At 43.4% G+C, this 24,580-nt stretch overlaps 1 protein-coding gene and 1 non-coding gene across 8 annotated transcripts in view; both read right to left on the reverse strand.

The window, feature by feature from the left end:
• The window catches only part of APBB2 (amyloid beta precursor protein binding family B member 2), a 392,308-nt gene that overhangs the window by 129,368 nt on the left and 238,360 nt on the right, over positions 1-24,580 (reverse strand). The gene's annotated exons all lie outside the window — the stretch shown is intronic.
• TRNAG-GCC (transfer RNA glycine (anticodon GCC)) lies at positions 21,666-21,741 on the reverse strand. Its single transcript has one exon. It is a non-coding gene; the product is annotated as a tRNA-Gly (tRNA).

Below are 24,580 nucleotides of genomic sequence, written 5' to 3' on the forward strand. Positions count from 1 at the left end.
TTTCAGAGAGGACAGCAGTTTGGTTGAAAGCCAAGGGGGGAAACTGTCCCTATGCAGAAATGCATTTTGCTTTTTCAGTATAGAGAGCTTGGAGGAAATTAGAAGGTGAATAAATAGGGAGAGAAACAAAACAAAAGGAACACAATGGCTGCCGTGCTGAGGTTAGCAGCCTAGCCAGCTGACCTGACCAAGGTCAGACATCCTGTAAGTGACGGCCCCAAGATTCACTTCAGAGGACTGTCCCCGAGCCCAGCACCACCCCAAGTCCCATGAGGTCACTTCCAATGCAGGCTTGACAGAGGGTCTTCTTTCTGTGCCTCCCTCCCTAATGCTGCCTCCAGTAAATGGGGCAGCTGCTCCTGCGGCCCACACGTCGGGCGTCGGGCGCACCCGTTAGAGGCCTCGCAACCAAATGTCCCCTCCGACATGCTGCAGAGACTGAGAGCCACCTATTCCTCCCTCCTGTCTGTCCCCAAAGATTTTGCACCTAAGATGCTTTATGGTCTCCTGTCATCACTGCACCATCACTGACGGCCAAGTCACAGGCCGACAGGAAGGGGACAAGGAGCCAAATGTCATAGGTGCCCTTCAGGGTGGCTCTGGGGTTCTTCATTGTTTGTAGATCTGTTTCATTCCGAGGGAACAGGAAGCAGGGCCTGAAAGTCAGAGTATAAAAATAGCCAGGCAGAGAGTCCCAGAAAGTCCCTCCTGTGCTGGGAGCCTCTCGGGCCAGAAGCAGTACTGGGCATGGGAACAAGGAGCCCATCTGTGAGCAGCAAGCCCTGCCTCCTCCAGCCACCCCTGGCGCCTGCCTCTGGCCTGGCTCCACACCGGTCCCCAGGCCCCACTGGGCCGGTGCTGGTGCTCGGAGCACGAGGCACACTAGCCTCTCACCACCCTCTCCCCTGGGCTCACTTGCAGGAATCCAAGGGTCAAATGAAAACAAATTAGCATCTACCAGCAGCAGCTGGAAATTTCCTCTCCTGCTCTGGAGGCCACTGGAAAGAGGAAGAGGTGAGCTGGGATTTTGAATTTGGCAAGGTCTGCAGTGCAGAGCACAGAAGCTGTCCCTCAGGTCCTGGGTCTTCGGAGTGGCACACACTCCCTCCCTCAACACGTGTGGGCCCAGTGCCTTAGGTGTGCGATGCACAGGAGAGGGGGTGGGCGGGAGAGGAGGCAGATCGAGTCATTCAACAAATATTTCCTATCTACTCAGTGCCAGGCATTGTTTTAGGCCTAGAGATGCAAAGGTCATCAGATAGACCCTGGCCGCGTGCAGCAGTGGCCTGGGGCAGTGGTTCTCAGGCATCAGAGTCACCTGGAGAAGCTGCTAGAATACAGGTCACTCAGTGCCACCCCTACAGTTTCGGACTCAGTAGGCTTGAGAATTTGTGTTCCCAGCAGTTCATACTGCTGGTCTCTGAATGACACTGTTAAGAATCTCTGGCCGAGGAAAACAGAAAAGGTAATCATTATTTTCTGGCAAACTTCATCTAACCACTGGCTCCACAAAGGAAAAAATATGAATGTATATTAGATCATTCATTCACCCACTTATACATTCATTCTTTTGTATTGATGGTCTCCCATAAATGCCAAGCACTGTGCTAGAAGCTGGAATACAGTATGAATCAAGAGGCAAATTAGGGACTGGGATCAACTGTGTCTGCGGGTGAGGTGGCCTATCTGGACAGGACGGTGTGGGAAGGTCTCTGAGGAATAATGTTCCCCTGCATGAGAAGGGGAAGAGACAAGAGAACAGCATTCCCAGCAGAGGGAACAGCCAGTGCAAAGACCAGGTGACAGGAAAGAACCTGTCACGTCATTATAATAGAAACATCACCCACGTGAAGTATAAGGTCTAAGGTAAGGACCAAGGTCGCCAGGGCGAAGAAGTCAACCTTTACGCAAAGGAAAATTCTTGAAGGTCTTGTGAGATCTGTGTTTTCAAGACCAGAAGAACCATTTGCACAATGCTCCTATTCTTGGAGAAGAAAACGCTCTTCCAAAGCCTTCGTTGCAGCTGCTGCCAGCTACTCCCTTAAGCAATGCTATTCCTGCTAGCTACTCCCTTAAGCAAAGCTATTCCTGAGGGATCCAGACGCTTCAATCCAAACCACGTGAACTTAGCTTTAAAACTTTTTCTGATCACCCGGCGGTCTGCTTCCTTCGCCTCTCTCTCTTCTCTCTCCCTCCTCCCCCTTAGTTCCTTTATTTTCACTGGACTCAGAACTCAAGAATACAGCAAATGAGACTTTTCATTTCCTCCAGCTTCATCCCCAACTTCTGAAGACAACAGCACAGAGCCAGGTCTCGGTCATTAATGATGGATTTGCTGAGGGTTCCAAGCAGCACACAGAGGCCGCTTAGAATTGGTGCAAAACTGTCCTCCGCCAAAAGGATCTGGCAAGACCGCCGACCATGGAAATGAGGGAATGAGCCCCAAAGTGTTTAAAAGCTGTGAGCTCTCGGAATCCTGACCCTCGAGCTTGCCAGACAGAGGGGTGAGGAAAACTCACCAAAACCAGTCTCAGGGCCTCGTCTCTTTCTTGATATTTATTTGCAAGGCATAAGTGACACCTTGAAGTGCCTATCCCCAGCCTTAGGAAAACTATACATCATATTCAACTTAGCTATGCTGGGGTAGCATTCTTGTAACAGTTGTAATAAAACTCTTAACAGTTCTGGGAGTGTTAACTTCCTAACACTTTTTCCCCTATTTTTCTTTAAAAAAAAAAAAAACCTTAATATTAAAATTTTCGAGTGTCCTTGAAATAGGAAGTTATTTGTACCTGAAGATTTTCCTCTTAAAGATTTTTTGAGTAAATATTCTAAGAACTTATTATTTAAATGGGCCTTAAATTTGGGCCTTGTTACACTACATACTTTGTATTTTTTTTTATATCAAGTATTTGGTTAAAGATCAACACAGAATTTCTTAATTTAAACACACGGGAGACATAGTCTTTGCTGAGCTTACCCTATTAAATTGTTAGCTTCAGGGGCATTTTACCATCACAGACAGGAGCTGTGGACGCAGCCACCAGCCGGGACTATCGGCTCCCACACTGGCTGGCTCTGTGGCTTAATTCCTAACGGCCTGTCTGCTCCACGTAGGACAGAACTGTTGACAGCTCCTACCTCCTGGGGTTGGTGTAGAACAAAGTGCCCAGCACAAAGTGAGGCACATGGTACTCAGTAAATCTGTGCTATTATTATTAGCTCTTAACTGCTCCATTCAAATGTGGCTTTGCGGATGCCATATTTTTGAAATGGTACCAACCACACTGCATTTCATTTTTAAAAACTAAGATTCCTGAGTGTTTGTAATCACCAAATGTGTTTTTAGTAAAAAGGCAGTTTTTATGTAAATCAGGAAAACTAGCTGGCAACCCTGGCCCCCGCCGTGCCACTGTAGAAACGACGCACCACACGCACGCACACCGGTTTGAGTCTGCGGCACCTCTTCAACCAGCATGGGGCTGTTTTATGTCATGTGGTTGAGCCATTCAAGAAGCAGAAATGGAATCCAAACAAAATAGTTTCTTCGGTGTGCTGGATTATTGAAGACATCCATCCTTTGAGGCTGCTCCTGCTCTACCTCAGGGCCTTGCCGAAGTATGTAAGTAGGAGCCAAGCCGATGGTGGAAGAGAAGGGGGGAAAATGACTCTCCGCTCATAGACCGTTAACCAAAGTCGACACACAACTCGGGAGTCAGGGGAGTAATGCGACAACAAATTGAAAAACTAAATGGCATGAGATGTAAGCAGCTGAAAATTATTCAGAGGGAAAAATTGGTATTTGTATGTCTCTATCCATCCAAATTTATAACCTATACATACATATAATTGAGGTTAATCATGTGAATTAACTATAGATATTATAAATATCATTGGAAGCTCTCATTCTAAACACCTACATATACAATAAGGACAGGCATTTCCTTACAAGTTGTAAAAGAAGATATTAAAACCTTACAATAATATGAGACATAACCTGAGAACACCATTTCCTCCTGCCATGTGCACAAAAGACCGAGTAGCCTAATTTACAAACACTACTGAGAAGCCACAGGCTTTAGGGCCTCCCCCCTCAAAAAAAGTTAAAAAGAGCCTGACAAGGTTGTGAGGTTGTGGTATTGGACTGGGATGCAGAAGACCCAGGTTTGAAACCCCAAGGTCCCCGGCTTGAGCGTGGGCTCATCCAGCTTGAGCGTGGGGTTGCTGGCTTAAAGCCCAAGGTTGCTGGCTTGGTCACTTGCTCTGCTGTAGCCCCACCCCCACCCCAGTCAAGCACATATGAGAGAGCAATCAATGAACTAAGATGCTGCAATGAAGAACTGATGCTTCTCATTTCTCCCTTCCTGTCTGTCTCTCTCTCAGTCTCTCGTCTGTAACACACACACACACACACACACACACACACACACACATTAAAAATAAAAACATAAAACATGAATGCAGACTTATATTTTATTTCAAGAAAGGTACAGACTGTGTCAGCAACCTCAATTTTATTTTTTCTAATAAGTGCTGGGAAAAACCTGTGATGAAACCAACAAATATCCGAAACCCAAAAATCTAACCATAATAACGAATGGAGAATGGGTTGAGGTTGGCACACTCTTGAAATCATAAAATGATTTTAAAAAGTAAAGATGACAAGGTATTTTCCAAAATTGCCAGGCAGGTTTATCATTTTTACCTCCAGCTGTCTGACGACACCACCAGCCCACTGAATGGCTGCAGCGTATCCTGTTCCATACCAGATGGGATTAATCAGGGTTAGTAGAAAGATCAACAAAGCAGGCCTAACATTCTTTGCTTTCAAGTGTGGGTATTTCACGCCTACTCCTAGACACAGTGTTCAAGGGAGGTCTATCTATGGAAATTAAGCAAAGGGAGACTGTACAACATGACTTAGAGAATGTGCCCAGTGCCATATCCTCAGTCAACCCAGTCCCACAGCGTCCTCATTTGATTATCATCACGCAGTCAGAAGAGAGAAAACAAAACACCATCTCAAGCGGGAATCTTTCTTTGATTCCATACAATTAGACAGACAGAAGCACTACTGGCACTGGACCCTTTCAAGGTGCTCTGGTTTAAAAGTTTATTAAATAGAGCTATTTTTCTTTTCCATTATTTTGTCAGGGTCTTCAAAATACATTTCTCTTAGAGCTGTCGTTCCTCCTCGGGCTGCAATGACGACACTCTCAATGATGACAAGGTGGAAGCTATTCCAGGGTTGCCTGGACCAATTTCAAGGTCATTATTATTTTAAATGGTGGTGGCATGCCAGGGCTTGACTTCTCAGCTACATTAAATATTAGAACAAAAGATGGTTACTGAGAATCTAGGAAAGAGATCGTGTTCAACGACAAACTACAATTTGGCCTTTCGTCAGCGTATTAGAAGAGGAAGTGGAAGTGGACACCATCTTTCCTAAAATCAGTATCTATATGGGGAGCACATAGAATTATACTCCCATGGGTGAAAATGTGTAGATTTGGTTTCTAATACAAGAACAAGAGCACGCACTGGTAGGGCACTACAGGACTTTTCAAAATGCTGTAACCAGTGGTCGGCAAACTCATTAGTCAACAGAGTCAAATATCAACAGGATAACGATTGGAATTTCTTTTGAGAGTCAAACTTTTTATACTTAAACTATATAGGTAGGTACATTCCTTATCGAGGTAGCGCCCGCACGTGGTTTTTTGAGGAAAAGCCACACTCAAGAGGCCAAAAAACCGCATGTGGCTCGCGAGCTGCAGTTTGCCGACCAGGGCTGTAACCAATCCGGTCTCATGGGATCCCACAAAATCTTGTGACTCAGGTAGAGGAGACAATCTCCCTATTCTCTGGGTGAAGAAACAGATTTCTGCAACATTAAATAACTTGATCAAGGCTGGGAAACTATCACTGACTATGGATAAATCTCAGTGTATATTTGCTCGGGAAACTTTATACTTGTTAAGAGCATTTTGAAAGTTTAAATGCCCTTTAAAAAATCAGCAGAACGAAAGTCAATTATTCTGTCTGCCAGAGTGTTTAGTGGACAAGTTTCAATATGTGATGTAAAACAGGGTTTTAGACTATGGAAGGGGTAGAAGAGTTTAGAGAAAAATGTTTTTCTGAAACTAAAAACACATTTAAAGAGATTATGGTAAAAGCTGTTTTTTATTACTCCTCTGAGATATCTATTCTCTACCTGAATTAAAAAAGAACTTGAAGCAACTAACATAAAACATAGAAATATATATCAACCAATAAATAACAAGAGAATAGAGCCAGGGAGTTGAGAAGAAATTTAATTTCTTGCTCCAAAAATTTATAAAGTTATAGTTGTCTAATAAAACAAGTTAATAAAAAAAATTTTTTTCTGAGCACCAAATCAAATCTAAGAGGAATTTAGCATGTGGAAAACAGTGCTGGAGGTAGAAGGCAATAACATCATACTGCACTTAGATGTTTTACTTGGTAAATCTTGTTCTACATTGTGTTCATACTGAACAACAGGTAATTAAATGTAAACAATTAAAAAGAAATGAAGTTAATTATGCAAACCATTCTGTACTTTTCCTTTTGTCAATGAAAAGCTTGGTATTTGGGTCTCATAAATAAAGTACCTGTAGCAGACAATGCAAGGTGTTCATCAATATCCAGTGTCTCCTTTCGAAGCAATGAAAACTTTTGATTGGACACATGGCCCAGAGTACATTTCCTAGCTTCCCTTGCAGCTAGGTGTAGCCATGCAGGCAACATTCTCACCACTGGGGTGTACGTATAAGAATTGTACGGCAGCTTCTCAGAACCTTCCTTATAAGATAGCTGGAAAATATTTTTCTTGTTCTCTGGAACAGACAAGCCACCTTGGACCATGAGGACACAGGACCCTAGGGATGGTGGAACAAGCAATACAGTCAAGGAATTTGGATTTCCGAGGTCTTTGTGAAACAGAGCCAGCTATCAGCGGACTGCTACTGTCTGGCTTCTATGTGAAAAGAAAGTCAATTTCTTTTTTCTTTTTTTTTTTTTTTTTGTATTTTTCTGAAGCTGGAAACGGGGAGAGACAGTCAGACAGACTCCCGCATGCGCCCGACCGGGATCCACCCGGCACGCCCACCAGGGGCGGTGCTCTGCCCACCAGGGGGCGATGCTCTGCCCCTCCGGGGCATCGCTCTGCCGCGACCAGAGCCACTTTAGCGCCTGGGGCAGAGGCCAAGGAGCCATCCCCAGCGCCCGGGCCATCTTTGCTCCAATGGAGCCTTGGCTGCGGGAGGGGAAGTGAGAGACAGAGAGGAAGGAGGGGAGGGGGGATGGAGAAGCAAATGGGCGCTTCTCCTATGTGCCCTGGCCAGGAATCGAACCCGGGTCCCCCGCACGCCAGGCCAACGCTCTACTGCTAAGCCAACCGACCAGGGCCAGGAAAGTCAATTTCTATTGTAATCAGCCACTGTTATTTTAGAGTCTTGTATAACTAGCAGCTGAAGTTGATCCTAATTCATCCATCTAATGGCAGGAAACTGAATTCCAAACCTAGTACCTAGGAAAGAAACAGCTTCTAACAAATTTGCTTTGCAACCCATATTTAGTCTCAAACTATAGGCAGTGAAATAACAGAGTTTAAAAATCCAGGCTCCCATTTTCCAAACTCTCCAACACTCAACACTCTTTCTAAAACAGCATATTGTTGGAACATAACTTCATCAGTTACCATTCATTCATTTCCCACCACCCACCAATCCAAGCATCTTAATTTCATTTCCAACTCTTCTTAAAAACACCAAATTCAGTGTTGGGCTTAATTTTTCACAGACCTCAAGAAGTACCTATCAGGATTTAACCAGCTACATGCAACATCCAGCCATTCATTTGATTCATGGTTTTAGTTCTTTGATCTACACCAGGGGTAGTCAACCTTTTTATACCTACCACCCACTTTTGTATCTTTGTTAGTAGTAAAATTTTCTAACTGCCCACCGATTCCACAGGAATGGTGGTTTATAAAGTAGGGAAGTAACTTTACTTTATAAAATTTATAAAGCAGAGTTACAGCAAGTTAAAGCACATAGTAATAATTACTTACCAAGTACTTTATGTTGGATTTTCGCTGTTTGGCAGAATAAATCTTTACAAAACAACTTACTATAGTTAAATCTATCTTTTTATTTATACTTTGGTTGCTCCACTACTGCCCACCATGAAAGCTGGAACGCCCACTAGTGGGCGGTAGGGACCAGGTTGACTACCACTGATCTACACCATCCTTTTATCTGCCCCCCCCCCCCCCAATTCTAGCTCAGAAGAGAAAAGTGAAAATCCTATAGGGAAAACACAATGGTAAAACCAAAGAGCTGCTGCACAGCTTGGGTTTTCTTTCTATCATTAAAAGAGTGATATCCAGTCTGACCAGGCAGTGGTGCAGTGGATAGAGCACTGGCCTGGGAAGCTGAGGACCCAGGTTCAAAACCCGGAGGTCACTGGCTTGAGTGCGGGATCACTGGCTTGAGTGTGGGATCACAGACATGAGCCCAAGGTCGCTGGCTTGAGCAAGGGGTCACTGGCTCAGCTGGAGCCCCCTAGTCAAGGCACATATGAGAAAGCAATCAATGAGCAACTAAGGTATCTCAACTATGAGTTCATGCTTCTCACCTCTCTTCCTTCCTGTCTCTCTCTCTCTCTCACTTAAAAAAAAGTAAAAATTTAAAAGATGCTGGGGCTACTGGCAGAAAAGAGGAGGGGTATTTGTGGATCCCATCTGTCAGGGATACATGTGTAGAAAGATATTTATTTTTTTATGGTTCTCAAAATAGAATCCAGCAGAAGACAATTGAGCCAAAATTTCAGAAAAGGACAAGTAAATAAAATAATTATTCTCAAAATCTCAAACAATAAATTAGTGCTTAAAGTTTAGAAGGACTCCCTCTTTCTGTGAAGATTAGGTAGAGAGCTATTTGGTGTTTAAATAGTTGGTCCCCAATAACAAAAATAGTTCAGAAAAAAAGTGTCATAGGTGCTATTAATCACAAATTAAATGGATCTAAGTTTTTTTAAAGCAAAGACTAGGCTTGTTCCTCTTGTTACTGAATCAACCAAGGTACCACAAACATGTCTCATACAAAGTATGTGTGCAAGGTAAGTTTCCTGACTAAGTGAATGTAGTTGGAAGTAGCCCACTTTTTCATATTTCATTCTCTGAAACTAGAGGCTGCCTAGATAATACCTATGTGAATGAAAGCTATAAGAAAGAGGAGACCAGCGAAGGGAAAAGAGGAAGGAAAGAAATAAAGGGAAAATGGGGGTGGGGGCATATACCACTAACCAGCCTGTCTGCTGAGTTCTACTTTGCTATGGCATCAGAATCACTAGCCATAGTGATCACTAGAAAACTAACAAACTAGAATCACTGTTTGCTAGTTTTTATTTACCCACAAATGTATGTACTGGTTAACCCTCCAGGCCTTGAATTCCAGTCAAAATGCTGTAATTAATTTCCTACTAGAAAACTGCTCTTGAAGCGTTAAAGGTTTCTTATCTACAGGGTGTCTGGGAAGGGTTCCAAATTTATTATGCTACAGAAATAGTGTCGTTCCCAACCCCCCCCCCCCCCCCCCCCCCCCGCATCTCAAACTCTAAGCCTCTCCCTTGTGAAAACTGATTCATACAAAAGTTTGTCTGGGTGAGCTCCGTTTCCTTCTTTCTCAAGCTATCGTAGTTAGCATCCATTCGTAAAGGATGGTCTATCTCTTCTTAGATTCTGGTCTTTTAAGCATCTTCCTCCTCAGCTCTCCCCATCCCTCTCTCTGAAAGAAATTGCTATAACCTCAAGATCTTTAAGGGAAGACTCTGCTCAGCACATACAAATGACCCTTGGCTCTCAGAAGCGGGGTACAGAGGAACATTCTTTGGAAGCCAACAAATCAGATGCCATGTCAAAGTCTCCCTTGTCGCAGACAAAGAAGGCAGACATCAGTGGGGACAGTGGATGACTATGTGGAGAACCTCGCCCTCGGCAGCTCTTTGTGCTTCCTTCCTTGTCGAAACAAACTTTGTGTGTCTTCTTATGTCACAGATGTGCTTTGATGAATGAGCTGAGAGCACCCACCCCTCTCTTTAGAAAATATTTCAGTGGGAAGTACCTGACCATGGAGCCAGGAGCGGAAAGAGGCTGAGTGAAAGAAAAGACTGTGGGGTTTTTTCCTTTTTTTCCAAAAAAAAATTCCCTTTGGAAAACAAACAGTATAAATTAGTTTTAAAAGAAAGAGTGGCTTTTCAGTATACATTTTCCATGGATTATTTTCTTTAAGGGTAATAACTTTTTCTTCTACTTTCTGCTCTGATAACTAATTCATTGAAAAATGTACTATGCTCTGCAGATCGAGTAAAAATTGTTAATTTTCTAGGGGGGGGTTTTGTGTGTGACAGAGACAGAGAGAGGAACAGACAGACAGGAACAAAGAGACGAGAAGCATCAATTCTTCGTTGCAGCACCTTAGTTGCTCATTGATTGCTTTCTCATATGTGCCTTGACTGTGGGGCTACAGCAGACCAAGTGATCCCTTGCTCAAGTCAGTGACCTTGGGCTCAAGCTGGTGAGCCTTGCTCAGATCAGATGAGCCTGCACTCAAGCTGGCGACCTCGGGGTTTCAAACCTGGGTCCTCCGCGTCCCAGTCCGATGCTCTATCCACTGCGCCATCACCTCATCATCAGGCCAAATTTTCTTATTCTAAATAAAAGCTTATACTTGCATTTGACCCAGATTTGAACTGGTCACCTTGGGAAAACTTGACTTCTTTCATGGCCACTAGGTCTGTTTGAGAAACATATCTATCAGACTTCAAAGGGATCTGATTCAACAAACAATTGCAATGCTGTAGTTTTCATTGAACCAGATTATATAAAAGCATACACATTAATAAAAGTAAGATCGATATTTTTCCCCAAAAACAGATAAATATACATACCCTATGATCCAGTAACACTAAGTGTATATTGTACACATTTTCTCACCCAGCCCCACCTGTGGAGAGGCACGAGGGTGTTCCCTGTGGGATCAGCTGCGGGGCGGGTGAAATGGAGGCCTCTGGGAGCCTCACCATGCTACGAAGGTAAATGTGTGGCATTCACAACACTGACTAACACGCATCAGTGAGAAACACAGCCTTATGAATAGATCTTTAAAACACAGCACAGGGGGAAAATACCCTTTGAATAAATGAAGAGCACAGACCAGTGCACACCGTGAATATACTTTTGAACAAAAAGTTACACTTTAAATACACTAGAACAGTTGCCCAGAGTGGAGAGGATGGGAGTGAGATAAAGGAATCAAGGACATTAAATAAATAAGCATGTAGCCTGACCAGGTGGTGGCGTAGTGGATAGAGCGTCAGACTGGGATGCGGAGGACCCAGGTTCGAGACCCTGAGGTTGCCAGCTTAAGCACGGCTTCATCTGGTTTGAGCAAAGCTCACCAGCTTGGACCCAAGGTTGCTGGCTTGAGCAAGGGGTTACTCGGTCTGCTGAAGGCCCACGGTCAAGGCACATATGAGAAAGCAATCAATGAACAACTAAGGTGTCACAATGAAAAACTGATGATTGATGCTTCTCATCTCTCTCCATTCCCGTCTGTCTGTCCCTATCTATCCCTCTCTCTGACTCTCTCTGTGTCTCTGTAAAAATAAAAAAATAAAAAAAATAATAAATAAGCATGTAAACTAGGAGAGGCGATTTACATGAACCAGAGATGAAAATGCATCATGAACTGTGGCATATGATCAACTCAACTGTCTGAGGTCCGAAACAAACTCACTTTTTTGTTTTTTTTTACCTTTACATATTTTCCTTGACAATAAAAACACTAATGAGGCCCTGGCCGGTTGGCTCAGTGGTAGAGCGTCGGCCTGGCGTGTGGAGGTCCCGGGTTCGATTCCCGGCCAGGGCACACAGGAGAGGCGCCCATCTGCTTCTCCACCCCTCCCCCTCTCCTTCCTCTCTGTCTCTCTCTTCCCCTCCCACAGCTGAGGCTCCATTGGAGCAGGGATGGCCCGGGCGCTGGGGATGGCTCCTTGGCCTCTGCCCCAGGCGCTAGAGTAGCTCTGGTTGCAACAGGGCGACGCCCCGGAGGGGCAGAGCATCGCCCCCTGGTGGGCAGAGCGTCACCCCCTGGTGGGCGCGCCGGTTGGATCCCAGTCGGATCCCGGTCGGGCGCATGCGGGAGTCTGTCTGTCTCTCCCAGTTTCCAGCTTCAGAAAAATACAAAAAAAAAAACAAAAAAAAAAACTAATAAAAAACCATCAAAGGTAACAGCCATTGCTTAGGTTACTGAGGCGGCCAAGGGCTCTGAGAAGCCCGGGGTTCTAGAGCTGTGCTGTCCAATGTGGCAACCACTAGTCACGTGGGCTACTGAGCACGAGAAATGTGGCTAGCTCACACGGAGCGAGTCACCAGTGTAACACACACACTGGATCTGGAAAACCTACTACAATAAAAAGAATATCAAATATGTTATTAATAATTTTTATGTAGATTAGCTGTCAAAATGATACTGCAGATATATTGGATTAAGTAAAATACACCTGTTTCTTTTTACGTATTTTAATGTGGCCAGTTGACTATATAATATCACATGTGTGGCTCATACTGTATTTCTAATGGATAGCACTGGTCTAGAGCAGGGGTCCCCAAACTTTTTACACAGGGGGCCAGTTCACTGTCCCTCAGACCGTTGGAGGGCCGGACTATAAAAATAACTATAAACAAATCCCTATGCACACTGCACATATCTTAAAGTAAAAAAACAGAACGGGAACAAATACAATATTTAAAATAAAGAACAAGTAAATTTAAATCAACAAACTGACCAGTATTTCAGTGGGAACTATGCTCCTCTCACTGACCACCAATGAAAGAGGTGCCTCTTTGGAAGTGCGGCGGGGGCCGGATAAATGGCCTCAGGGGGCTGCATGCGGCCCGCGGGCCGTAGTTTGGGGACCCCTGGTCTAGAGGCCACCAGTGAGCCAGGAGCAAAAGAAGGATCCTTTTTGTAAAAACTTCTTTGGAGCCTCAAATGGGACAATCGTGACAAACACAATGTGGCCACCTAACTGGAAGGATATTAAAGCAATTCAGAATTAAGCATTAAAATTCTAGGTCAGAAATTGCCAACAATTCTGAAGCACTCACAACCTTCCATTTCTCTCATTTAAAAACCTTTTTAGGATTAATGCCACTCTTTGGAAATTCAAGCCCAGTCCTTGAAACTAGACTAAAAGAAAAGAAAGATTCACCCGACCAGGTGGTGGTACAGTGGATAGAGCATTGACCTGGGACACTGAGGACCCAGGTTCCAAATCATGCTGTTGCTGGCTTGAGTGCAGGCTCACCAGCCTGAGCGCATGAGCGCAGGGTCGCCAGTTTGAGTGTGGGATCATAGACAAGACCCCGTGGTTGCTGACTTGAGCTCAAAGGTCACTGGCTCAGCTGTAGCCTCCCCCCCATCAAGGCACGTATGAAAAAGTCATCAATGAACAACTAAAGTGCCGATATTAAGAGTTGATGCTTCTCATCTCATTCCTTTCCCTCTGTCCTGCCCCCCTCCCTTCCTCTTGCTAAAAAAAAAAAAAAATCTTCTATAACTCATTCTGAAGCAATGATTTAAAATATTAAGATTTAGTTGAGGAAATACCTGATATACTGTATGAGTATAGATGCACAAATGTGTGATTTAAGCATCCAGGGAAGTGCCTTTTTTTTTTTTTTTTTTGTATTTTTCTGAAGTTGGAAATGGGGAGGCAGTCAGACAGACTCCCGCATGCACCCGACCGGGATCCACCCAGCATGCCCACCAGAGGGCGATGCTCTGCCCATCGCTCTGCAGCAATCAGAGCCATTCTAGAGCCTGAGGCAGAGGCCACAGAGCCATCGTCAGCGCCCGGGCCAACTTTGCTCCAGTGGAGCCTAGGCTGCAGGAGGGGAAGAGAGAGACAGAGAGCAAGGAGAGGGGGAGGGGTAGAGAGGCAGATGGGCGCTTCTCCTGTGTGCCCTGGCCGGGAATCGAACCCGGGACTCCTGCACGCCAGGCCAACGCTATACCACTGAGCCAACCGGCCAGGGCCCCAGGGAAGTGCTTTTAAAATAAAAATTACCCTTGGCATTAACAATTTAGAGATTACATGATATTCAGCACAGGCAGCTAGTTCCTGGGTTACTAATGAAATATTTGTTCTTAAGTTGAATTTGTATGTAAATTGGAACAGGTCATATTTACCTATTAAATGCAACTTAGCCAGATGTTTTTCTTAACATAATAATCCTCCACAAAACTTTTCCTAAGCACTCATTTAAAAGAGTTAACTGTTCCTCCTTGCACTACCCCCTCCCTTAACAGACAAATTATTCAGGTCGATTGTCTACTTAGTATTACAGTTTTCAGTGACCAGTACCCCTCTCCCTCGGCTCCTGAAGTCTGGAGTCAAGCATTGTACATGAGGGGGACTGCGATGTCGATGTCTTTGAGAGAAAGCGGAATGGGAGCTGGGAGCTACTTTCCACAGGGCCTCACAACTACATTCATGAGTTCAGAACTCATTATACAGCAACAAAATGCTACCCAAAGTTTTGAGCAGGAAAATCTGTATGTTTGGAGACTATTATTATTGACAAGATAGAAAACAGATGAGATGGAGTTCTGTGTATTAGTGCAAAAATTATGCCTCACAAAGTGTTCACAAATTACATGTCAGTAATAGAAATGAAAACATAGAGCCAAAATAACATATAATTATGCATTCTACATTCCTATTTAATTTTGCTATCGCTAAAAATCAGTGATTAAAAACCCAGTCACTGGCCATTTGAAAGATCCTCCCTCCCGGCCTGTAACTGTTGTCATGACAACATGACTTTTGGCTGCATCTCTGTGAACAAGCTTATGTTTAGAGGGAGAAGATGAGGATCGATCAGGTTACATAAAGAATACATTTTGTCCAATTGGTCAAATACATTGACCAATTTTGACAGGCAAAGGAAATGTGTTTCAACCCAAGGTTACCCAGGATAATCTGTTTGAATCCCCTTAAATAACAGAACTAGGCTGAGCTTTTATAATCAATAAAATTGAGCTTAGTATCTATATGTCTTACAGATAATAATAACACACATGTTAGTTCTACACACCAGCCCTGTAATTAGGAATTTTTCAAAATATATTCTACCCTCACACAGATGTTACCCTAAGTCTTTGTAAGCCAGAGGCCGCTCATCTTTCTTCTGTCTCACCCCCTCTGAAGGATGCACTTGCATTAGGAACTGAGTCAATTCTCTGATTCAAGGGAAATTGGGTGGGGAGTGAGATGGAGGTCCATGTTCTCTCCTACCCATTCAGGTAATCTAAATGTTGGACGTCTTGCATGCCCATGTAAGTTAATTAGAAAATTCTGTGAGAACCAATCATTATTTACAGATAAAACTCACAAATGAACGAGAACTTGAATAAAAGTTTATACACAGAATTTCTTCATCCCCCCATGTATTGGATTCTTAGTATTTCCACCTCTCCCCCTTCTGCGTGTGTGTGTGTGTGTGTGTGTGTGTGTGTGTGTGTGTGTGTGTGTGTGAGAAAGAGAGAGAGAGAGAGAGAGAGAGAGATATCAGGGTGCCCAATACTCTGGGTGAGACTCATGAGGGAGGGACAGTTCCCACCTGTAGGAGGGATTTGGAAATGTCTGGGGGTGTCTGGGGTTTTCACAGTGACCAAGGGGCACCCCTGGTGGGAGGGGCCAGGGATGCTAAAGGCCCTGAAATAAGCAGGGCAGCCTGCCAAGGGTAACAGAGTGCCTTAGTTTTCCTGGGAATTCCTGGTTTTAGCGATGAAAAATTCCTGTATCCCGGGAAAGCTCCCAATCCCAGGCAAATCATCACCTTAAGTTCAGCACAAATGAAGGCCTGTCCCTGTCAAACACTGGAGACCTTCCTCTTTCATAGACAGTAAATATACATTTGCGCCCTGGACAGTTGGCTCAGCGGTAGAGCGTCGGCCTAGCATGCGGAGGACCCGGGTTCGATTCCCGGCCAGGGCACACAGGAGAAGCGCCCATTTGCTTCTCCACCCCTCTGCCGCGCCTTCCTCTTTGTCTCTCTCTTCCCCTCCCGCAGCCAAGGCTCCATTGGAGCAAAGATGGCCCGGGCGCTGGGGATGGCTCTGTGGCCTCTGCCTCAGGCGCTAGAGTGGCTCTGGTCGCAACATGGCGACGCCCAGGATGGGCAGAGCATTGCCCCATGGTGGGCGTGCCGGGTGGATCCCGGTCGGGCGCATGCGGGAGTCTGTCTGACTGTCTCTCCCTGTTTCCAGCTTCAGAAAAATGCAACAAAAAACAAAACAAAACAAAACAACAACAACAAAAAATATATATATATACACATTTGCCCATGGTTCCATTACTCGCCAGTCTCTTCTGACTGTGCCATTTATTTATGGAGTTTATATTCCAGAGGGAATGTAATTTTCCTCATGCATACTTGTAACCTTAAAAGTTCTTAGCATGGGTGACCACTCAACCCAGCTTTTGTGAAAAGAATTCCTACATCAAGTCTACGAAATGTTTTCTTACTTCTCAGCATATTTCTATCGACTGATAAGCTCCTGTGAAACCTAACATTGGGGGTGGGTGCTATTAGCACAATTCTTCCTTATAGACTCCAGAAGGCAGGAATAATTTTAATCCTAAAATTCAAACTTCATATTGAGAAACAGATCAGTGGCTTTTCAAACCTGCTTTCTCTTATTCTTGGTTTCCTTAATTTATGGTTTTTACATGTATCATACTTCCCTCAATTACTCTTAAGCTGAGAAGGCATTTCATACAACTAACAAGTATAAAGATTAAATTCTCTGCTCACTCATTCAAATAAAGGATGCAATAATTGGAGTGAGATCGCATTCTACATCTTCACGCGGAAATGGCAGGCACTTGCTGTGGGAAAATAGTGAAGACAGCTGCTTTTCATTCTCTTTAAAAAATTTCCCCATCCTGAGGCTATTAGACAACATAGTTGCTCATGGATTCTGCGATATTTTTTCCTGGAAATGTTCTCCTTATATGGTCATCAAAGGAGATCTGGTTTTCCATTAGTAATGGTACTTTGGAAGCCCGAAGGAGTTAACACCCCCAATTTAATACCTGAAAAGGTTTTAGGAGCAGAAAAAGAAAGTATCACACAACTGCTCCTTTGACACCTTTTGATTTTAATCTGACAGCAGGTGACAGATACTTTGCTTTAATATTCAAATTAGTACAGGTATTCTCCCCAATCATTGGTCTACATTTAAATCACTGACACAGATGTGAAAAGGGTATAGTGGAAAAGAAATCATTTCATATTCACATGAAAGCTTTAACTTCAATCATATTCTTATGAACCAATGACGTTAGGAGAAAGGAAACAAAATGATACTTGGTGTCAGTCTCTAAAGACTGAAGAAGTGCTCTCAACAACAACAAAAAAACCCCATTAGCTAAGTCTCAAATTATAAAATAGATAAATTACAGACTATTTTGTTATAGTGTGCTTGCTTTGTAAAGGATTCATTTAAATAATCCTTTCAAAGAGCAAAATTCCCTAATACAGTTAATTTGTCCAATTTCATATATTTAAGCCACCCACCAATTTTCAGAAATTCCTAAATAGTAAAATGAAAGGGTCTAAGAATAAGCCACTGTGGCACAGAAATAGCTTTGCACTGAAAGCATTAGAGTTCCTGAAATCTCTTATCTGCCTCAAAGCAGAGCCCCCAAAAGAACTCAACTGTCATAAATCCCCCTCTGGGGAGATGAGAAGTCCACACCCAAACCAACTGTCACCAAACTATCTTATCTCCCATCTGTTGTTCTCCTAAAACCCCATTTATCTTTCCCAAAAAATAATCTGTTTTTCTATAAAGGCTCTTTCTCCTTCCCTTCTAAAAAAAAGTCTTTTGTTCTCCCAAAAAGTGCCACTTTGCCATCCCCATCCCCTATTAGATGGTATATGAGCCCTGGCTGGATAGCGCGGTTGGTTAGCGCATCATCCTGAAGGGCAGAGGTTGTCGGTAAGGCACACAGAGGAACAGATAGATCAGTGCTTCTCTTTCCCCCTCTCTCTCTCCCCTTGTCCTTAAAATTAATAAATAAATAATTTTTTTTTAAAGATGTCGTATAAGCTCCAAATTCTAATAGCTTTCTTGAGTAACATTTCTTTGTGAACTCTGCATTGGGCATTAAGTATGTAATTCAATCTGTGTTTTTTTCCTCTCTTAATAATCTGTTTTAATATCTTTTTAAATTTGCAGGCACCAAGTACTGAACATAAGAGGGTAGGGAAAAAGTTTTTCCTCTCTGACAATTATAAGGCTCTTTCTCTCTCTCTTATTCATTCGTTCATTCATTCATTCACTCATGCATTCACTGAACATCTGCCAGAGCAAGGTGTCAGGCCAAGTGTTGGGTACATGAGAGACTCCCTCATTGCCCTCACAAAGCCTGCAGTCCACAAGGAAAGAGTGACATCCGGGAAGCAACTGAAAGTTACACTGAAATTGCACGTTACAAGAAAAGTAGAGATATACGGCAGTTTTTACCCTTGTTAATACAGATGGTACTCACTACCAGTGTTCCGCAAACTCATCAGTCAACAGAGCCCAATATCAACAGTACAACAACTGAAATTTCTTTTGAGAGCCATTTTTTTTTTTTTTACAGAGACAAAGAGAGAGTCAGAGAGAGGGATAGAGAGGGACAGACAGGAACAGAGAGAGATGAGAAGCATCAATCATCAGTTTTTCGTTGTGACACCTTAGTTCATTGATTGCTTTCTCATATGTGCCTTGACCGCGGGCCTTCAGTAGACCGAGTAACCCCTTGCTTGAGCCAGCGACCTTGGGTCCAAGCTGGTGAGCTTTTGCTCAAGCCAGATGAGCCCGTGCTCAAGCTGGCAACCTTGGGGTCTCGAACCTGGGTCTTCCACATCCCAGTCCGACGCTCTATCCACTGCGCCACCGCCTGGTCAGGTGAGAGCCAAATTTTTTAAACTTAAACTATATAGGTAGGTACATTCCTTATCGAGGTAGGGCCCGCACATGGAATTTTGTGGAAGAGCCACAGTCAAGGGGCCAAAGAGCCGCATGTGGCTCGTTAAGCCGCAGTTTGCCAACGAGGGCACTAAGCTGTAAGTTTCATGAGGGTAAGAAAGAGTCTATTTTGCTTAGTGTTATCCCCAGGGCAATTTAGTATCTGGTATTGCAGTAAGTATTTAATGAATATCTATTGAATAAATTCTACCGTCTCAAATCTTGGACTCAAACATAAACAATTGTAGATAGTCTATATCCTCAATCACAGTATTTACTGGGAACCAGTGGGATGTACAACACTGTCTTAGACAATGGAATCTTTCCTTCTCATAGCAAACAGATATATTTGAATAGCATACACCCCTTACTCCAAATGTGTGGGATAATCTTCAGTTCCCCTTCTAAACCTACTCTCCACCTTTCCACCCTGCCTAGACCCCACAAAGCTGGATTCTTGGCCAGTTCAACCAATGAGAGGCTCCGTGGTGATAGGAGGGCAGGAGGAGAAAAGGGCCAGGGTATGAATTTCTCCGCTCCCTCTCTCCAGAGCGCAGGTTGGCGGGGGCTATAACCAGGCCCACTCCTACACCCACAGCCGCAAACTAGCTCTGCCTGGGTTCCAGGAGCCTTCCTTCACATGGCTCTTCAGGCCTCAGAGAGCTAATGGAAACCTGCTACCACCCCTAGAAGACCTCCCATCCATGGAAGGTTCTTCTTAATCTTGCCCAAACCTCTGTAAAACTCTCTCAGGTCTCTGCTGGAGTCATCATCCATTTCCTTCTGGAACTCTGATTCACATGGAAGTGCACTATAGTTGTATTCCATTTCTAGGGCTGCCATAACAAAGTACCATAAACCGGATGGCTTAAAACAAGAGAAATTGATTCTTGCAGTTCTGGAGGCTAGAAGTCCAAAATCAAGGTGTCGACAGGGCCATGCTTTCTCCAAGCCTCTAGGGGAGGATCCCTCCGAGTCTTTCCCAGCATCTGGTCGCCCCAGAATTCCTTGGTTTCTAGCAGCAGAATGCCAATCTCTGCCTCCATCTTCACATGGCTGTCTGCCTTCTGTGTCTGTATGTCTGTCTTCACATGGCGTTCTCCCAGTGCATCTGTGCCCAAACTTCCCTCTTCCTGTAAGGACACCAGTCATGTTGAATGAGGGCCCACCAAAATAACCTCCCTTGAACCTGACCACATCTGCAATGACCCAGTTCCTAGATAAGGCCACACTCACAGGTACCAGGGGTTAGGACTTCAACATATCTTTTAGAGAAATGTAAGTCAACCCACAATAATAGTTAATGTGATGAGAGACATAGTCTACATCCTGAATCGCCTGAGGGCCGTGAGAACTCTTCACCAATCTGCCCCCACAGAATCTCGCCAGGGCCAAGCTCACAGACAGTGTAATAAACGCGTGCTCACACAGACCCAATAAATCAATAAACGAAAGGCAGAAAGAGATGTTAGAAAAAGACTGGTGGTTTTATTACACATAGAAATACCATGTCCACAGGGACACGATAAAAGAACAGAGGCTGCCAGACCATTTCTTCTGTCACAGAACCGCAGGCAGGGGCGCTGCGTTCGCAGTTGGCCTGTCCGTCTAGTTTGGTGCACATCTAATTCTAATGTCTCCGTGAAGGTCTGTCTAGAGAAGTAACCCTCTTTAATCTAACACGATCGGAGGCCATCTACTGAAGAGCTCACGGCTCTGGGCTGAACTGAGGTAGCCTTCAAGGAACTCACATTCTAGTAAGGCCAAAACCTGACACACAACACAGAGGGCCCTGTGCTCCTTGCTCACTTCTCTGCTTTATTGAAGTGCCCACAGCCTGACTTTACCTCTTTTTGTTAATTCAAGGCCATTACTCCAAATATCAACTGCTACAACGAGACACACAAACTCTTTACATACACCACCGCCAAATGAATGTTCTCTGAGCACTCAAAATGCAGTCAGGGTCCCCTGCCCTGCCACCTTGTCCCCATGCTCAGTGGTCACCTTGCTAATATCGGAAATGTTGGCTCGATCAGTTCCTTTTTTCCTGATCCTTCCTTCTAGCTCCAGCTCCTAACCCACTAAATGTAATCCCTTATCTACATGCAGCGAGTTAGAATTGCGTCTAAATTAGAGTAAAAGGCTTGGAGCGAGGGCCGAGTTTCTTCAGTAACTGGAGTGAAGATGGTTCGGTCCAGGGACAACGAGGCATCTATTTTTGGCTTCTCCAAAGGTTTTTGCCCTTGTTTCAGCTTCTTTTTTTTTTGTATTTTTCTGAAGCTAGAAACCGGGAGAGACAGTCAGACAGACTCCCGCATGCGCCCGACCGGGATCCACTCGGCACGCCCACCAGGGGGCGACGCTCTGCCCCTCTGGGGCGTCGCTCTGCCACGACCAGAGCCACTCTAGCGCCTGGGGCAGAGGCCAAGGAGCCATCCCCAGCGCCCGGGCCATCTTTGCTCCAATGGAGCCTCGGCTGCGGGAGAGGAAGAGAGAGACAGAGAGGAAGGAGGGGGAGAGGTGGAGAAGCAAATGGGCACTTCTCCTGTGTGCCCTGGCCGGGAATCGAACCCGGGACTTCTACACGGCAGGCCGAAGCTCTACCACTGAGCCAACCGGCCAGGGCTTGTTTCAGCTTCTTATCGCTGATCTAATTCTGCACCAGGGTGGTTTTCTATGCTGAGCAGGGATCACAACTAATTTTGTCTAATTATATGTTTAATTACTGTCTGACTTCTGCAATAGAATTTCAGTTCCTTGAGGCTATAAATGGAGCAAATAGATATAACAAATGGATCTTCAGCATCTTATGCGATAACTGAGTATATGCTCCACATTGTTAATCAATATCTCAATCTTCTAACATTATGAGTCCTTACTACCCCAGGCACCGTACACTGTATCCCATATAATCTTATGGGGGGCCTAGAAAAGACACAATGCCACAAGGTCCCCTGTACGGTGCATGTAAACCATTTACAGGTAAATAAGGGATCTGAATGGAGTGTAAAAACAAACACTTGCTTTGCCCCAGACAAACCTTATTCTTTACAAAACAGAGAAACCTAGAACTTGGATTAACTAATTCTAGGGAATCTCAGGAATACCTTCATTCTCATTTAATCCAAACCAGTAAATTTTAGTTATTCAAAGGTTTTAAAATATATATATTTTTACCCTTCCTTTTAGTCAAAATTATTGGGAAAACTATCATCAGTTACAAAGTTTATACAAACTCATAAAATATACTATGTAAGGCTATTTTTATTTCATATATGTTATTTCTTTTCTCTATAAAATTCAGTGCTACAAAGTTTAGAGTATATAGAAAATTCACTAAAATTAAACTTTAACTCCAAATTATTTTGAGACCTGGGAAAAACCAACAATGTTGATTACAAATGCAAATGTCCCAGTTTCAGAGGAACAATTCAGGAATAAATTGAGAATAGTGCTTACTTTGATTTTATGTAAAATATATAACAATTTACTGTAACAAGTAAAAAGTAAAAATAATGGGACTCACTAAATGCAAGAATTAGCCGAGACGCCAGTTCTATTTTGGGGGGTTAGGGGGCTGGCCAAGGAAGACTGCGCTATTCCTTTATTACTCCCATAAACTCTAGTTTTTAAATTCCCACCCCCCCCTACCCAGTTAGCCCTTGGCAATCATCGGCTTGTCCTCTATACCTATGGGTCTACTGTTTAGCTTTGTTTTATCTATTTGTTTGTTTTGTTATTTTAGATTTCACATATAAGTGAAATCACCGGTATTTGTCTGTTGGACTCATTTCATTTAGCATGATACCCTTTAGGACCATCCATGTTGTCACTAATGGCAAAATTTCATTCTCTTTTATTACTGAATAATATTCCATTTACATCTTTATTCATTCATCCATTAATGGGCATCTAGGTTGTTTCCATATCTTGGCTATTACTAGTAATGCTGCAATAAATGTAGGGGTGTATCTATCTTTTCAAATTAGCATTTTTGTTTTCTTCCAGTAAGTACCCAGAAGTATAACTGCTGGATTGGAGATCAGCCATATTTTTACCTTTTTGAAAACTCTCCATATTGTTTTTCCATAACAGCAGCACTAATTTACAATCCCACCAACAGTGTACACAGCTTCCCTTTTTTCCACATCCTTGCCGATACTTACATATTAGTTTATTGATGATTCGATTTGCACTTGCCTGATAACCAGTGATGTTGAGCATCTTTTCATGATTGTTGGACATCCTTATGTCTTCTTTGGAGAAATGTCTATTCAGGTCTTCTGCTCATTTTTTAATTGGATTTTTTTTTAAATTTTAGTGTTAAGTTGTGAGTTCCTTATATATTTTGGATATTAACCCCTTATCAGATGTATCATTTGTGAATATCTTCTCCCATTCAGTAGTCTGTGTTTTATTGATGGTTTCCTTCACTGTGCAAAACATTTTCAGTTTGACATCCCTTTTGTTTATATTTTCTTATGCTGCCCTTGCCTGATGAGACAGATCCAAAAAGCAATTGCTAAAAGGGATCTCAAAAAGTTTACTGCCTATGTTTTCTTCTAGGAGTTTCACCATTTCAAGTCTTATATTTAAATCTTCAATCTATTTTGAGTTTACTTTTGTATGTGGTATAACAAAGTGGTCCTTTTCTTTCTTTTTCTTTCTCTCTCTCTCTCTCTCTCTCTCTTTCTTTCTTTCTTTCTTTTTTGCATGTATCTGCCCAGTTTTCCAAATACCACTTATTGAAGAGATGGTCTTTCCTCCATTATATGCTCTTGCCTCCTCTGTCAGAGATAAAAGCAAGGGTTTATCTCTGGGCTCTCCACTCTATTCCATTGATCTATACGCTGTTTTTTATGCAAGATGCTAATTCCTAATCTGACACCAGGTGGCAGACATTGTGCTTTAACATTAAAATTAAGGTATTCCTCTTAATCCTTTGGTTCAGAGACCAGAGACCTTTGGGAATCATATTATTTACAATAGAAAGTCCCCATTTCTAAAAGCAGAAAAAGTCACATCCTCAGATTAAAGAGTGTTTCCTAAAAACACTGGTTGTAATCACAGGACCCTTGACCATTAATTAACATATGTATTCTGTTAGGCAGTGGGCCACAGACACCATGGTCTTGGGGATCAGGAGTTTCCAGTCTAGGGGTGGAGGTGAGCATTAATCAGATATGCATTCAAAACAATTCACAAACTGAAATGGTTATGAGGGCTACAAAGGAGAAGGCACTGTCAGCTTTCTTTGCATACCTCATAGAAGAAACATGGAGCCAGAGGCTTCAGATAGGAAAACAGCCTGTATATCTCAAACTGCAAAGCATCCTGCTTGATGCTGACGGGCAGTGGTTGTCAACAGGAAAGCACGAGGGCATCTTCTACTGTATTCTTAGTAAATACTAATTGAGTAAAGACCCAAATTATAACGTCGGTGACCTTTTAAAGAAACTTGTGTT

This window comes from Saccopteryx leptura, chromosome 5 (assembly GCF_036850995.1).
Source record: "Saccopteryx leptura isolate mSacLep1 chromosome 5, mSacLep1_pri_phased_curated, whole genome shotgun sequence".
Taxonomy (NCBI): Eukaryota; Metazoa; Chordata; class Mammalia; order Chiroptera; family Emballonuridae; genus Saccopteryx; species Saccopteryx leptura.